General features: G+C 41.3%; 1 protein-coding gene across 22 annotated transcripts in view; it reads right to left on the reverse strand.

The window, feature by feature from the left end:
- LOC133465957 (RNA binding protein fox-1 homolog 3-like) overlaps positions 1-16007 on the reverse strand; it is a 350051-nt gene extending 334044 nt beyond the window's left edge. For 21 of the 22 annotated variants that reach the window (XR_009784790.1, XR_009784789.1, XM_061749174.1 and 18 more), the window contains exon 1: positions 15740-16007. The gene's annotated coding sequence lies outside the window, so the exon portion shown is untranslated. The remainder of the gene's footprint in view (positions 1-15739) is intronic. The other variant, XM_061749185.1, reaches the window with a different exon arrangement.
- Between the last annotated feature and the right edge of the window lie 462 nt (positions 16008-16469).

The raw sequence follows: 16469 nt of genomic DNA on the forward strand, positions 1-16469 counted from the left end.
GAAACAATAAATATGTCTATGCCAACACTGAGACAGCTAACAAGGTAAACGGTTGGTTGCACTTTTGCACTGATGGTCTTTAGCGTTTATTTTAGTCTTCAAAACCAACGTAAGAGCTGATGCTGAAAAAAGCATAACATTGTGTTAAAACTTCACCGTAGCAACGTCACATCACAATGGATCAGGACAAAATTCACAAAAAGGTCTCACAGTGTCACAAACACTAACCTTCTGCCTCATCGGTGGGTAAGGAAAGGAATCAACGTTTTATAGCATTTGGTTCCATCCATTAAAAAACATTTTTAAAAATCAGCGGTGCTGTGTGAAGTTACATTTCATGCCAAAATGCTTAGTTCAGGTGTAAGCGTAAAACAGGAAGTCAAGTTAAAACCTGCACATAAAAAACATTTGACATCATAAAACATTCCCAAATAACGATTTTAACAATGCTATATTTAACTTTTTGCTGAAACATTAATTAATAAATATTAATTCAATTCTGTTAGTTCCACACACATTGCCTTTTAGTTCATAGGTTTGATATTGATACATTTGACCCGAGTCAAATGTTCATTTTAGTCTACGGGCTACTAAGAAAATGGATGTTCATAATTTGGACACCTTTTATTTAAACCATGCAAACTTTTTTGACCCAGCCCCTAAAAGAATCGGAATCGAGAATCGTTTGGAACCGGAATCGAAATAAGGAAGCGCAATCGCTCAAACTCAAACGATGCCCAACTTTTGCCACAATGTTCCAAAATGGGACCAGAACGCTCTAAAGTGGACTGCAATATTCACAAAGACAAAAATGGCCTAAAGGACGAACATAATGTTGATAACGTTAAGACGTTCAAGAATTACTCCAAAATGGACTCAAATGTTCCCAAGGTGGCCCAAAATGTACCAAAGTGGATCAGAATACTCCCCAAATGAGCAAAAAAACATTGTGAAAGTGGCTGACATTGAATTGTACCAAACATGAGCTGATCATTAGTTAATAGTTTAGTTAATAATATACAGTATTTATCACTGATGGATGTATTGAACACATACAAATGCGCCACAATATTCCACATTTCTGCTTTTGCCAAGGAAAAGCTGGCGTTCCTTAACGGCACGCTATTTTTATTTACGGTCAACGCATCAGCGTCTCTTTGCCAATTTGCTTCCATCTAAAGGAAGCGGCGAGGGGGAGTAAACAAGGGGGCTGTCGCATGGCCTCACTCAGGTTCCGGGCGGCCAAGTCAGACGGGTTCATCGGCGCAATCACAACAGACGGCGGCATCTCATTGCAACGACATCCCATTCCGATGGCGTTCCGTCTGGACGGGAGAGATCCCGCCGTGCATATTAGTTCCGAGAGGACCGTTTCGTTCCAATGGAGGCATAGAAGCACACAGACGGCAGCTTCCCCCAGAACATCCCCCCCCCCCCCCCCCCCAATCTACAGACAACAAATTAATGAAGATAATAAATCGTCATTAAATTGTAATCTAATTAAACGGCGCACACAAACTCATAGGTGGCTAAAAGCGGACAACATTGGTCATTTGTGCACATTCCAAAGCAATAGAAGACCACATATAGATCAATACTTATGATTGAAATGCTCTTAATTTCTGTGTTCCCAAAGATGGCTTAAATGTCTTCAAAGTGAACCAGAATGTCCAAAAGTAGACTGAAATACCATGAAAAGAGGAATAGAATGTTTCCTCAGTCAAATAGCTTTCCTAAAGTGGACCAAAATATACTAATGTCATAATGCCATTAAGCCTCTGCTAAAAAATAGAACGCTGGACACTTCCATGTTAGCAAGCTACAGACCCATCTCAAATCTCCCTTTCATAGCAAAGGTTGTTGAGAAAGTTATTTTTAATCAACTAAGCAATTTCTTGAACTTAAATGGACTTTTTGACAAATTTCAATCAGGTTTCCGAACTCATCACAGTACAGAATCTGCTCTTATCAAAGTGCTAAACTATATAAGGTTGAATACTGACTCGGGAAAGGTGTCAATTCTGGTCTTGTTGGACCTCAGTGCGGCTTTTGATACGGTAGATCATAATATACTGCTGAACAGGTTGGAAACGTGAGTAGGACTAAATGGAACAGTCCTTAAATGGTTCAGGTCCTACCTGGAGGAAAGGAGTTATTTTGTAACCTTTGAAAGTGTTCAATCTCATCGAATGGCAATGAACTATGGAGTCCCTCAAGGGTCAGTTCTTGCACCCATCCTGTTCAGCCTGTTTATGCTACCCTTGGGTCAAATTCTTCCTAACTTTAATTTGGACTATCATAGCTATGCAGATGACACACAGTTATATCTAGAAGTGTCTCTAGATGACTACAGTTAAATTGAGGTGTTGTGTCACTGTCTAAAACCGATAAATAACTGGATGAGCCAAAATTTTCTTCAATTCAACCACAAACAAAACTGAGATAATTGTTTTGGGCAATCAAGAAAAGAGCATTGCTGTTAGTAAATACCTGGAGTCACTCTCTTTAAAAACCAAAGACCAAGTCCGAAACCTTGGTTTTCTGATAGATTCCGACCGGACTTTCAACAGTCATATCAAATCAATTACTAAAACTGCCTTCTACCATCTGAAGAACATATCCAGAGTGAAGGCTTGCATGTGCCATGCAGACCAGGAGAAGCTCATCCATGCTTTTATCTCAAGTAGACTTGACTATTGTAATGGTCTTCTGACTGGACTCCCTAAAAAGAATATTAAACAGCTGCAGCTCATTCAGAATGCTGCAGCTCGGGTTCTGTCCAGAACTAAAAGGTCAGAGCATATTACTCCAATTCTAAAGTCTTTACAGCGGCTTCCAGTCAGCTTTAGAATAGATTTTAAAATAAACTGGTCTATAAATCACGAAACTGTTTAGGTCCTGAATACATGAATGAAATGCTAATGGAATATAAACCCAGTAGGGCTCTGAGATCGACAGACTCAGGTCAAATAGTGGAGCACAGAGTCCAAAGAAAACATGGTGAAGCAGCATTTAGCTATTATGCTGTACACAAATGGAATAAGTTGCCAACTGAAGTGAATTTTCCCAAGTGACCCAACAAGCCCTCCAGATGAACTAGAATATTCTAAATTGGACAAGAATTATCCCAAAGATGGACATCCCCTAAAAGTAAAATACAATTTTTACCAAGTGGAGTAGGATTATTTTTTTTTTTTTTGTGAAACAGAATGTTCCCACATTGCTGCAAAGTTGGACCAAAATGCCTTTAGAGTGGACTAGAGTGGTCTCAAAGTGGATTACAATGTTCCCCAATTTCACCATAATGCTCAAAAGTGGAATGGTCCTAAAGTGAACCAAATGTCCTCAGAGTTGGTCAATGTTTCAAAGTGTTTCACTCACTTTGGAAAAGAATTGACAAAAATCATTGTCTGTTTCACTTCATTTTTCACTATTACCAACTTCAAAGGCTAATCCCAAATGCATCCTCCAGGAAAATATTAAGTGGATCAACTCTTGTCGCCGATGTTACGTGTGCTTCGCGGTTCCACTGGGACCACAACCAGGGCCACGACCCGCAGCACCTCAACGCGAAAATACAAAAGAGCAGTGCAACAAATATGACACTGTCTGATCTGATGAGCAAAAATGTTGCTTAAACGTAAGAGTAGCAATAAACATTGTACTCAAGTAAAGGTACTGTTACATGACAATAATGTGACTCAAGTAAAAGTCAAAAATTGGCCTCCAAAGATTTACTTAAGAGTAAAAAGTACACAGTGAAATAATTATTCAACGTACTGAGTGAAAAGTAACTTCAGATATTTTTAAGCAAAGCATGAACATAAATCAAAACAAAAATTGCAAAATAAAATGTGAATGTGCAAATTCTGATATTGCACGCGCACAGTCAAAACTCCAACAAAAGATCTGCAAATTACTGCACGGTGTTTTCTCAATTTATAAGTGAGCTGAAATATCCACGTTTGGTCAGACAGTACCAGACAAATACTAGAATACATGAAAGCTGTTGTTTTTTTTTTCGTCTAAATGTAAACATGAGTAGTGCGCCGGTTGCCTTCACGGTAACGACGACCTTCCCAACATGGCCGCCACGTAGGTACGACAATCAGCTGGGCAGGCTTATCTAGTGTTAATATCCATGTCCGGGAAGCCCAATGGAAGACGTTGTGAGGTCATGTGACTTTCTTGTGTCGTTTGATTGGTGAACTAGACTTAAACTTCACTTGCGCTTCAATTAGATGCCGCAAAGAGCGCCCAATGCGTAAGTCGAAGTTGTAGTCTCACGCATGAAATAGTTGATAAATAAGCAATAATTGATCAATAAAAGTAGCGAGGGACATTGAGATCATTGCAACGGAGTAAAAGTACCGTTACTTCTTAACAGCAGAAGCGGCAGAAGCGTTGGTTCTGGTCTCGTCGACTCCTGTGACTTATCCAAACAAAGCAGGTCCCGAGCGCACAGGCGGAACCTCAGGCCGATGTGCGCGCATATTAGTCCACCGCGGACCAATATTAGATTAGATCTGCGTGGGTGGTGGATGTGTGGAATGGATCGAGCTGCCAGTGTTCAAGGAGTACGAAACTGCCTATGACGTCAGCGACGGCAACCAGCCCCCCCCCCCAATCGGGAAAACTCATCGGATCTATACGATTCACGTAAATGGCCTATTTTGAGTTCAAAGCAGAGCAAATTTCACCGAAAGGCGACTGCTTTGCATATACGTATAAAGTAAAACAGAATGTTGACAAATGTGGACTACAATGTTCCCCAATTTTCTTGAAAGTGGACGACAGTGGTCCCAAAATAGACAAAAATGTTCGAAAGAGAACTATAATGTTTTAAAGTGGATTAGAATGTTCCCATGGGGGGACTGCAATCTTCCCAAAAGGGAATATGATGCTTAAAATTGGAATAAAATTCCCTCAACGTGAACTAGAATCTTCACAATGTTGAGTAAATTATTTTAAAGAGGACCAGAATGTTCTAAATTGAATTGCAATGTCCCCATTGTTGATGAATACAGTATGTTCCCAAATTGGATCAGCATGTTCCCCAAATAATAATAAACCCAAACCAATCCACAAAGTGGCTCAAGTCTGACAACATGAAATTGTAGGAAACACTAACGGATTTATAATGATATATATTTCATGGGTGGCACGGTGACCGAGTGGTTAGCACATAAGACTCACAGTTCTGAGGATTCGGGTTCAAATCCGGCCTCGCCTGTGTGGAGTTTGCATGTTTTCCTCCGTGGGTTTTCTCCGACGACTCCAGTTTCCTCCCACATCCCAAAAACATGCACGGTAGGTTAATTGAAAACTCTAAATTGCCCATAGGTGTGGATGTGAGTGCAAATGGTTGTCTGTTTATATGTGCGCCGTGAGTGGCTGGCAACCAGTGCCCTGCCATTGGCTGGCGACCAGTCAGGGTGAGAGTTAGCTGGGGTAGGCTCCAGCACGCCCGCGACCCCAGTGAGGATAAGCGGTACGGAAAATGGATGGATGGATGTCCATTTCATAATATGCAATATGTATTAAATAATACGTCATGTCCACAGAGAAAAGAAGTAAAGAAGACTAAATGAGAGCTGATGTGTGCAGGTGTGGTCTAATGAGAAGGAACGTGATGCATCGTGTCCTGACCTCCATTAGGAGGTGCTGCGACCAGCCAATCGATTGGAGACCACGCATCATCAACATGGCCGCTGCGCCTTCTATGACGGCACCTCATAAAAAAACTATTTGGGACAGACAGACAGACAGAGAGAGAGAGAGAGAGAGAGCACTCGGACCTGGACGCAGAAGAAGAAGATGACTGGGGATGGGCGGGGGGGGGGGGGGGGGGGATGGTGTCTCAACTCTAAATGCTAATGGTTTCCTCCCAGAGCCTCAACAACCTTTACACTCAGCTGGAAGACATGAATTCCAATTTAAAACAACATTTTATACTCCACAATGCGGTCTGGGGCCTGGAATAATCCTGTATAATCGAACTATGTATTGTTTTTATTAGATAATAAAGAGGAACTACTTTGATGAGGTCTGGCAGACACGTAATGGAGAGGGAACAGGAATAAAGAAGTTGAGCGGAAAGTAGTGGAGCAGAATGTTTTCAAAGTGGACCAAAATGCCCCAAAAGTAGACTATAAAACTCCTAAAGTGGACTGAAATCCTGTCACAATGGTCCAGGGTTTTCAAAAGTGAAAGGATTTGTGATATGAAAGTAACTTCCCTACGACCCGCATCTGTTCTTCTCTGTCTCCAGTGTTCCGTCCGTGCCTTCCTCGTCTCGCTGACTACACCAGCCACGCCGCCAAGCGACCCCACCTGCTCCCGTTCCCGCATCCTGCTCGCTCCTTGTCCCGACGGTCCACCACCTTCGCCTTGGATATCATTACCCTGAGCCAACCCGCAATAAACCATTCTAAATCTACTCCCTCCCTCCGCCTCAGTCTGCTCTTGGGGCCGATCCAACTCGCATCCGACTGCGCACCGTGACACAGAATCCTCTCAAATTGGCCCAGAATGTTCCCAATGTTGACCAAAATTGTCTCAGACTAGAATGTTACCCAACTGGAGCAGAATGCCATTAATTTGAACCAGAATTTACTCTAAGTGGACTAAAATGTTCAGAAGTGGACCAGAATATTCTCAAATAATCGAAAGTGGACCTCAAAGTGGACCGCATCTTTCTAAAGTGGAGTAGATTGCTGCAGAAGTGCGACAGAGCGTTCCCAAAGTGCACCAATATCCTCTCAAAGTGGACTGGAAAACAATTTCTAAAGCAACTAGAACAACTTTTACATAATAATAATAATTTCTCCAGTTTCCTCCCACATCCCAAAAACATGCATGGTAGGTTGATTGAAGACTCTAAATTGCCCGTAGGTGTGAATGTGAGCGCGAATGGTTGTTTTTTTCTATGTGCCCTGCGACTGGCTGGCGACCAGTTCAGGGTGCACCCCGCCTCCCTGGGATAGGCTCCGGCATACCCGCGACCCTAGTGAGGATAAGCGGTGGAGAAAATTGATGGATGGATGCATAATAATAATAATAATAATAAGTAACTTTTATCCCACGTGAAAACTGGATTTTACCACTTGACAAAACATTGCCAGAGTCCATCTGTTTCTCTCTCTCCCTCTCTCTCTCTCTCTCTCTCTCTCTCTCTCTCTCTCTGAGAACACAGAGGTGCTAATGCATGCTTTTATCTCCAGTCGCATTGATTACTGTAATGCCGTCCTTTCTGGTCTCCTTAAAAAAAATATTCATAACTCGCAACTCTTGCAGAATTCGGCAGCCCGTCTGCTGACGAGGACCAGAAAGAGAGAGCACATTACTCCGGTTTTAGAGGTCCTGCTTTGGCTCCTTGTGTCTTCCAGGGTCAATTTCAAGGTTCTTTCATAAAAGGTTTTAATGTTATTAAGTGGGCCATCCTGTTCAAAAGTGGGCTAAAAAGCCAAAATGCACAAAAAATGGATGAGAAAGTTCCCAAAGTGACCACAATCCTCTCAGTGTTCTACAATGGTCTTGGGGGGACTAGAATGTTTCCTTCGCGACGTTTCCGCGGCAACGGCAATGCAAAGGCAAAGGTTGGATGAGGCAGAGAATCAATAAAAAGTCTGTGAGGAAGGTGAAGAAGGCCATAAAGAAAGATTTTATGCAAAGCAGCCCCAATGTCTTTTGTTCAGTCGTCTGCCACTTTGCTGCATGGCTGCCTCGCCTACTTGGCGGCGTCATGAGTGGCCGCCTTCTCTGAATGAATAATGATGATTCATCAATAACACGCTCACCGGACGCCATTTCAACACAGATGCTGAGTTTGATTGACTCGCAGCACTGCGGCGGCCGAGGCCTGGAAGAGAAATTGTGACATCATTGCTGCGCATTGTGAATAGCAGCGTGCACACTCCAAATAGAGACAATATGTACTACACTATCACAAGCACCACTTTATGGCACCTGCATCGGAAAGTGGATCAGAATGTCCAAAATGTAGGCCAGAATGTACTAAAAGTGTAACAATTTGTTCAAAAAGTGGACGAGAATATTCTCAAAGCAGACCGGGATCTTTCTAAAGCAGACCAGAATGTTCCCAAAGTGAACAAAAATGTTCTAAAGTGGATGTGAATTTTCGAAATGCAGCCGTATTGGGGGGGGGGCACAAGCCGGTGCAAACTGTAGGCTGGTCCCAAGCCCGGATAAATGCAGAAGGTTGCGGCAGGAAGGGCATCCGGCTTAAATATTTGCCAAAGAAAATATGAGCGTTCATCCAAAGAATTCCACACCGGACCGGTTGTGGCCCAGGTTAACAACGTCCGCCACGTTCCGTAAGTAAACTAAAGTGTTGTCAAAGTGGAGTAGAATGTCCTCAAAGTTGATGAAGGACTTCCTTCAAGTTGTAAAATTTTGGTGAAAGCCGCAGAAGCCATTAATTAGTACAAATATCAGCTGATGAAAAAGGATCACGTAATTAGACCATAAAACATAAAGTCATTAGACTAAAATGACATAAAACGTTAAATTATCAGGGAACAATATCTGAAAATGAGATGAATATGCACTTTTATTGAGAAGGTGAAGGCTATAAAATTAAACGCATCGACACTTTCAATCAGCTAACCAAGATGAAAGAAAAATATCCATTAGTTTGTTTGTCAGCTATTCGTTTTTTATCCAATTTATTCCGATTTTTGTAGCCAAGTGTTTGCCAAGTCAAATCATGCAGGTCTCACTTGAGCTTCTTGGCTCCTTTTTGGAGACGGCAGGAAGAGAGATGTCCTTAGAAGGTCCTCAAAATGGACCAGAATGTTCCCAAAATGTACTAAAATGTCCTCAAATCAGGCCACAATATTCACAAAGTGAATCAACAGGTCCCTGAAGTGGACCGGAAGGTTCCAGTGTACTAGAATGTCTTCAAAATGGAAAAGAACGATGGGGTGTAAAAGTGGACCAATATATCCACAAAATGGAACAGAATCTTCACAAAATTGACTGAAATATCCTCAAATTTGAACAGAATTTTTCAAAATGAACTAAATATCCCCTAAAGTCAACCAGAATGTTCCCAAAGAGGACTGTGTCTTAAAAGTGAACCAAATGCCCAAACGAAGTCATCATAGGGGACCAAATGCCCCAAAAAGAAACCAGTTTTGCTGAAGTGGACCAAAATGTCCTCCAAGTGGAACAAATGTTGTAAAAATATGACCAGCATGTCCTCAAAGTGGACCAGAATGTTCCCCATATTGACTAAAATGTCCTTAAAGTTGTTTCTAATTCTATTCATTTGAATTTTGTTTGTCTCATCAAGTCAACTTGTGGACTTCTTGGCTTTTTCTTTTTTTTTTTTGTTTGCGTCCTGGACGTCTCACGTGGTAATTGTCACGTCCTGTGTTAACACTCTGGATGAATCTTTGATGAAATTCCACACCGTGACAATTACAAAGGCAAAAACAGGAATTGGACGTCAGAGTTTGTGGCCGGCGTGTTAGTGTCACGCCTGTCCAGTCAGTGACGGGGATCAACAAAGGACTTTTCAAGGAGAATGAAACACCCCCATTGATTGGTTGCACTACTTTGAACCCCGCACCCAACACACATACGCGTGCGCACGCACACACACACACACACACACGACGTCCAATCGATAGCCAAGAGATAAGCAGCCGTCGTGATAACTGGATGGGCTCACCTGAGCGGCTCGCTCGGTCCAAAGCCGTAAAGGAAGGAGGAGGAAGAGGAAGAAAAAGAGGAAGAAAGAAGAGGAAGATGAGGAGGAAAGAGATTTAAAAAAAAAAAGAGGACGATGAAGTGGAATATGTGATAGACAGAAGAGGAAGAATACAGTAAGAGGAGGGAAATGTAGAGGAGGAAGAAAAAGAAGTGGGGAGAAAAAGGTAGAGGAAGAAGAGAAACAGGAACAGGAAGAAAAGGAGGGGGAAGAAGAGAAAGGAAGAAGAGGAGGAAAAGAAGAGGAGGTACAAGAGGAGAATAAAGGAGGACAAAGAGAGAGTAAAATGTTTTGATATTTAGAAAAAGAGGGGGAGAGAAGGAGGAGGACGAAGAGGAGACAAGAAATGAAGAGAAAGGAGGAAGAAAATAAGAGGAATAAGTCAAAGAGAAATAAGAAAAGGAAAAAAACAAGAGAGAGGAAAGGAAGAGAAAAAAAGGAGGAAAAGTAAACAAAGAAAAGGAAGAGTAAGGTGGAAAGGAAGAGGAGGAAAAGGATAATTAATATTTAGAAAAACACCTTATTAACAAAAGAACAAGAGGATGAAGTAGAAGAACAGAAAGCGTGCACTCCTCGCAAGCCTCTGATTGGCTGAGCATGACTGATTATCTTGGCTTCCCTGAAGCCAATCACGAAAGAGACCGAGAAAATGGTGGCGAGCGCGGTTGTGGTGAAAACGTTTGCTGTCAGACCGAGAAAAGAGTCAAAAAAAAGAAAAGATCTCCGATGCGTGTGTGAAGCTAAAAAGAAGTCAATTAGCGTGACAAGTGCTGCTCGTAAAGACGTGTAAACAAGAAACACAACCAGGGACGCGACAGCCAATCAGATGACAGATAATTGAGTCAATTAACAGTCTTTTTCTACTCATAAACAACTCTTGATTTTTACTCTTGATATCTGCGCTATTACGTCACGATCCAGGCTTCTATTTGTACTTTTTGTTTTTAGTCAATGATTTTATTTCATTTATGAAAGTCAAAATACATTTTTAATTCGACATGAGGGCAAACGTGTTCAACATTTTTGACTTTTGACTTTCTTCAAGTCAAAACAATAATTGGCCCCTTTTCTAACTCATGTTTAATGAAGACTACTGTGCATGTCTTGTCATCATTTATGTAACAACCACGTTCCCTTTTTGTGCACCAAGACCCAAAGGTTGACCAGCATCTCCTCAAAGTTGACCAAAATGTTCCTAAAGTGGAACAGAATGTCCAGAATGTGGACTAAAATGTCCTCAAAGTGTGTCAAAATGTCAAAGTTCACCAGAATGTTCCCAAAATGTCCTGAAATTGGACCGGAATGTTCCTTAAGTGAATCCAAATGCTTCCCCCAAGGCGTAATGGCGTAATGAGATATCCTGCATGGTCGCCTCCTGGTCAATCATCTCACGTCTCAGTCGTCCTCATAGGTTTTTATTTTGTATTTTTTTTATTTTTTTGGGGTGAAAGCGAACCGTCTTCCTGGACAAATAGTTGCGCGGCGAACGCCACTGAACTAAAACGAGGCGGAGGCGCTTACTCCTTTTTATTGGCGAGCTAAAAGCGGCGGACGGGCTAACGCGCTAATGGACTTTGGGGACAACGTTCAGCGGCAAATGAGGCACCAATATGAGCCGCTCTGTGCTAACGGATGGTTTAGTCTCGAAAGAAAGCTCACAGCTTCTGCAGTCGACTTGAAATATCTGAATGATCATATAAAGACGTAAAAAAGCAAGAATTGGAACAAAGAGGTAACTACTTTCTAGCAACATAAGATTTAGAAACTAACATCGTGGGCGACTTTGGGTCAGTTGATCGAGTGGGTCGTCCACTGACGGAATCCTGGCTTCAACTGTCCACTGTTCCTTGGGCAAGACACTAAACCCTAAATTGCCTCCAGTTCGGCATTGTAAATGAGAAACTGCTCTCAATTGCCTTACTTGGTTAAACAAAAGAAATTAATCAAAATGAATCTGCTCGCCAACATAATCTTCAAGCCAATTTAATTTTATAGCTAACATTATCTTCGACATCACCTATAATACATTCCTGACATCGCTCACCAAAAGTTCGCTTTATTCAACGGGAAGAATGGCCCTGATGAGCTGTTTTGCCACAGAAGTGTGAACCATTAATCGGAATGTAGGACGGTCGTTTCACTAACCGCACTGGGCAACAACCAACAAGAACAGTACAGTTGCCTTGATGCAACCTTTGCGGATTACCATGATCTGGATGACTTGAGAGTCTTCACAGATGTGATTTTTTTGAAGCTAACATTGTCTCCTACCTAATGTAGTCTTCAGGCTAATCTTCTTGCCAACGTAATCTTCTTGGTAAGGTATTTTTGAAGCTAACATGATCTTCTGGCTAATATCTTCAAGCTAACATCATCTTCTCTCTAGCACAGTGATTTCAACCTTTAAGGAGCCAAGGCGCATATTTTACAATTGAAAAATCTCACGGCACACCAACAAACAAAATGTCACAAAGAGTGGATACATTAATTACTGTATGTACTTACTGCCATCTAATAGGAGAACATTCATTTGTTCTGTCTGTCACTTTGCCTCACTGGCATAAATAGATGAACAAAGATACATTATTTCTTGTAAAAATATATATTTTTTTGAGCAATTAAGTAAAATTCGATAATTTCCCACGGCACACTGGTTGGGAATCACTGCTCTAGCATAATGTGCTACACAACATCTTTAAGCTAATGTTAGCATTAAGATAACAATATTCTCATTAACATCTTTGAGCTAGCAAAATTCAGCTAGCTAACATCTTCAAACTAACTTAATTTTGAAGCTATCATGATGTTCGGGATAACATCTTCTTGCTAAAATCATCTCTGAAACAATGCTCTCGATAACATCTTCATATTTCTAGCAAATGTCAGCAAATCTAGCTGACATCTTCCTGCTAAAATCACCGTGTAGCTAGCATAATTTTCCCGTGCGCATTATTTTCGAGCTAACATCTTCAGGGCTAACATAATTGTCACGTTGGCATTCTCTTCCACTTGACATCGCTCAATTATTCATCCATCCATTTTCTGATCCGCTTATGAATGTGAATTCACTAGGGTCACGGGTGTGCTGGTGCCTATCCCAGCCATCTTCGGGCGAGAGGCGGGGTACAATTATTATTATTATCATCAAGCTCATTTTCGTTAGCTAATTACCGGCACATATTTGTTATTTGCCAAAATCTAAGGACAACCACATATTTGGTAAAAACAACTACCCAGAAGAAGTCATCATTTCCACATAAATCACAATTTTATTGCTGCCATCAAACTTTATATCACTCTCTTACAAAATGAAAAAAGTGGAGTTAGCCCACTCTATTTCTCATCATCTAGCTAAATGTAATCTTCGGCCTTCAAGGTAACATAATCTTTTATCTAACATCATCTACTAGCTAATATAATCATTAGGCTAATAAAAACTTGTAGCAAACATCATCTTATCGCTAATGTCGAGCCAACATCATTTTCAGGCTCACAATCTGTAAGATAACGCGATTTTTTTTGGGGTGAATATCTTGGAGCTCAAGTCTTCCAGCCCGAGCTAACTCTTCCCTTCAGTAGACCTCCGCGAGCTTTTTCTCCTTCATGAACTGAGTGGTTATCGACAAGCTCCGCCATTAAACATTTAGCAGCCGCGCAAGCTCACTGGGAAAAAAAATAAATAAATAAATGATGTGAAGCCGACACAGTAGTTGACCTTGCGGAGGGCGTATGGAACGCGGCTGCTGTAATTGAGCCGGAGGGGACAGCGGCGGCCCGGCCTCGCCTCTTAAGCCGCCGTATTGATAATCAGCGTCGGTTACCCGCCGCCGCCCGATCGATTATGGCGGACGAGTAACTGGGGCTCGCCACTACGATGACTGACATTAAACAAAAAAAAAACACCCAGCGAGAAACCATCGCCATTCCTCCAATTTCGTCCGAACGCAGTGCAAGATGGCCAACAAATGTGAGGACACGTTGAGTTCGGAAACATGCTTAATTCATGAAACTTGAGTCAGTATTACCAACAAATATTGTGCGGAGGTTGCTTCCTTGCTTTATTATAGGTTTTGTATCTCGTGTCTTTGAGCATCTAGAAAAGCGCTATATAAATTAGCGTCATGAATTTGATGTATTGGTATTATTATTTGATGACATTGCCATAGCATGATGATGTCATTGTGTAATTACGTAGAATAGCGGCTCTCAAACTAAATTATATCAAAATATTCCAAAAGTGTAATAAATATTCAAAAAATAAGTGTTCACCAAAAATGAGACAATTACTTATATATTTGAATATTTGATATTATTGGAAGCCACTCTAACATTATAGTTTGAAGATTAATGCTGTGCTTAAATCTAGGTAAATATTGAATATAAAAGTGTACTTTTTTTAAATTAAAATGTATTGCAAACAAATGTTAAATAAAAAAAATTCCTAAATATGTTTAAAACCAAACACTATCTAGTGGCGTCTTTGTATCAAGGAAGTATTTTGAAGTGAGTTGAAGAGTTTCATTTCGACAAAAGTACACACCATCTTGTGGCATCTCAATCTTCTCCTCACCTCATTTGATGGCACAACAAATATTTTGACTTTCCTCCAGTTCTGCCTGAACGCAGCAAAAGATGGCCAAACTTGAGGTCAAGTTCAACAAGTTTGAGAAATGAAACTTAAGCAAAAATGGACACCATGTGGCTCACGACTAGGAAGTGAAACCATGTGATGGCTACCAGCCAATCAATAGCGGATTTAAGTAAATAAAGGCTGACTATTATTACAGAGATCAATGGAAGCTGGAGCAGAAACTGCTGAAACAGCAAAAGAATTGCAGCGATAATAAAAAAAAAAAAGCAAATAAAAAATGTAGGAAAAATAATTTGTTTTTTCAAAACTATGCATATGATTATTTTACAAAACAAAGTGGCCCAAATAAAAACAACATTGAATTTAAAAATAAAAAAAATAATGAAATCTACGGAGCCGCTAAGGGGACATGGAAAAAAAGAAAGGGAGAAGAAAAGAGAGATAGTTTCTCGTTACAATGAGAAACGTCTACCTGTCTGTCTACCTGTGAGTTGTAGCTTATTTACACACACACACACACACACACACACACACACACACACGAGCAAAAAAAATAATCCAAATAATAAGTAACAATTTAAAAAAAGAAAAAGTTGCAGAATTAAAAATGTAAACATGGTTAAAACATCATTTGAAAAACATTAAGGGCCTCTCCACACAAAACCATTTGTGGAGACTGCAAAACTTATTTCAAACATCACCACTGTCATTTTACAGAAGCAGTGACCTAAAAAAAAAAAAAAAAAAAAAACAGTTCCGAAAGTTAACGAAAAAAGAATCTGGAAGTGACTCCTGCGTGTTTTCCTATTGTCCAATAGGTTATTTTTGTGAAACCAACATCACACGGTCACTAAGGGTATGTTCAGAAATTCACTCTGACGCTCTCACTGCGCTCTGAGAGTGCTCCATTTCATTATGAATTTACGAACGAGCGCGTTGGCCATTGGCAGGGATACTGAATTTGTCAGTTCTCCCTGTAAACATCTCGTCCTGCCCGACGCTCCGGCCACTCTGTCTCCTCGGTCAGAGCGGCGGGCGTGCGCTCCAGCACTCCCGGACTGTGGCGCTCTGAATAACCTATCGGCGCACTCCAACAACGCTCTGAATTTCCAAACGTACCCTAAAACACACCATGTTCAACTGAATCATGGGAATGTCAGGAACATTTTAAGATTCCTTATTCCCCACTCCATTGCTCATGTGAAAAGTGATGTGGCACACAATGAATGTAACAAAATGGCCTAAACAGCAGAGGTCATCATTCAAGTTTGTTTGTAAACAAGTTTGACTTCAAGATGCAGCAAAGTGTGACAGAACTTGGCAACAAGCCCATCCTTCACAACCTGCCAACACAATGGAGTGTGTGTGCCCATGTGTGTGTGTGTGTGTGTGTCCATGTGCGTAATACTCACAGTTGATTCTGGGCACTCGTCCGCGGTCACACTTCTTCTTCTATCCTCTCCACGTTGCTCCCGCAAGACAAGAAGTCCTCCTTGGACCACACGGTATGAAGAAGAAGAGGAGGAGGAGGGGATGCTCTGGTGGAAGGCGAGAGAGAGAGAGAGAGAGAGAGAGAAAGAGCAGAGGAAGAGGAAAGCGAACGTTGCCCTGTGATTGGTCGGTTAGTGACGTTGTAGAGGGAGCGTCCGTCTGGGCCCGGTCATTCCTTCACACTAGTCAGATGGCGACTGCAGAAATGGACGAACAAGAGGAGCTCACATTCCGACGCTCGCTCGCTGGCGGAGAGAGAGAGAGAGAGAGAGAGAGAGAGAGAGAGAGTGATGGAGAGAATGATGGACAAAGAAAGATTAATAGAGCTATGGAGAGATACAGATAGAAGAGGGGGAGTGAGTGAGACGTAGCTGCACAGTATTCTGTAGAGATATATGCAGAGGTAGAAATGGAGATGTATTGTACATAGAGCGATAGAAAAACAGAGATAGAGAAAAGGAGATTCAAAGACAGACAAATAGAGAGAGAACTAAAGATTGAAACAACGTGCGAAGTAGTGAGAAATATAAATGTGAAGTGAGAGAGATTGGGAAATCGAGAAATAGAGACTGAGATACCGAAATAGAAAAAGAGAAACAGAGAGAGCGGGGAGAGCGAAATGGATTGAAAGCGTAAAAGTTCAAAAGAAAG

The sequence above is a fragment of the Phyllopteryx taeniolatus genome, chromosome 16 (genome assembly GCF_024500385.1).
Source record: "Phyllopteryx taeniolatus isolate TA_2022b chromosome 16, UOR_Ptae_1.2, whole genome shotgun sequence".
Taxonomy (NCBI): domain Eukaryota; kingdom Metazoa; phylum Chordata; class Actinopteri; order Syngnathiformes; family Syngnathidae; genus Phyllopteryx; species Phyllopteryx taeniolatus.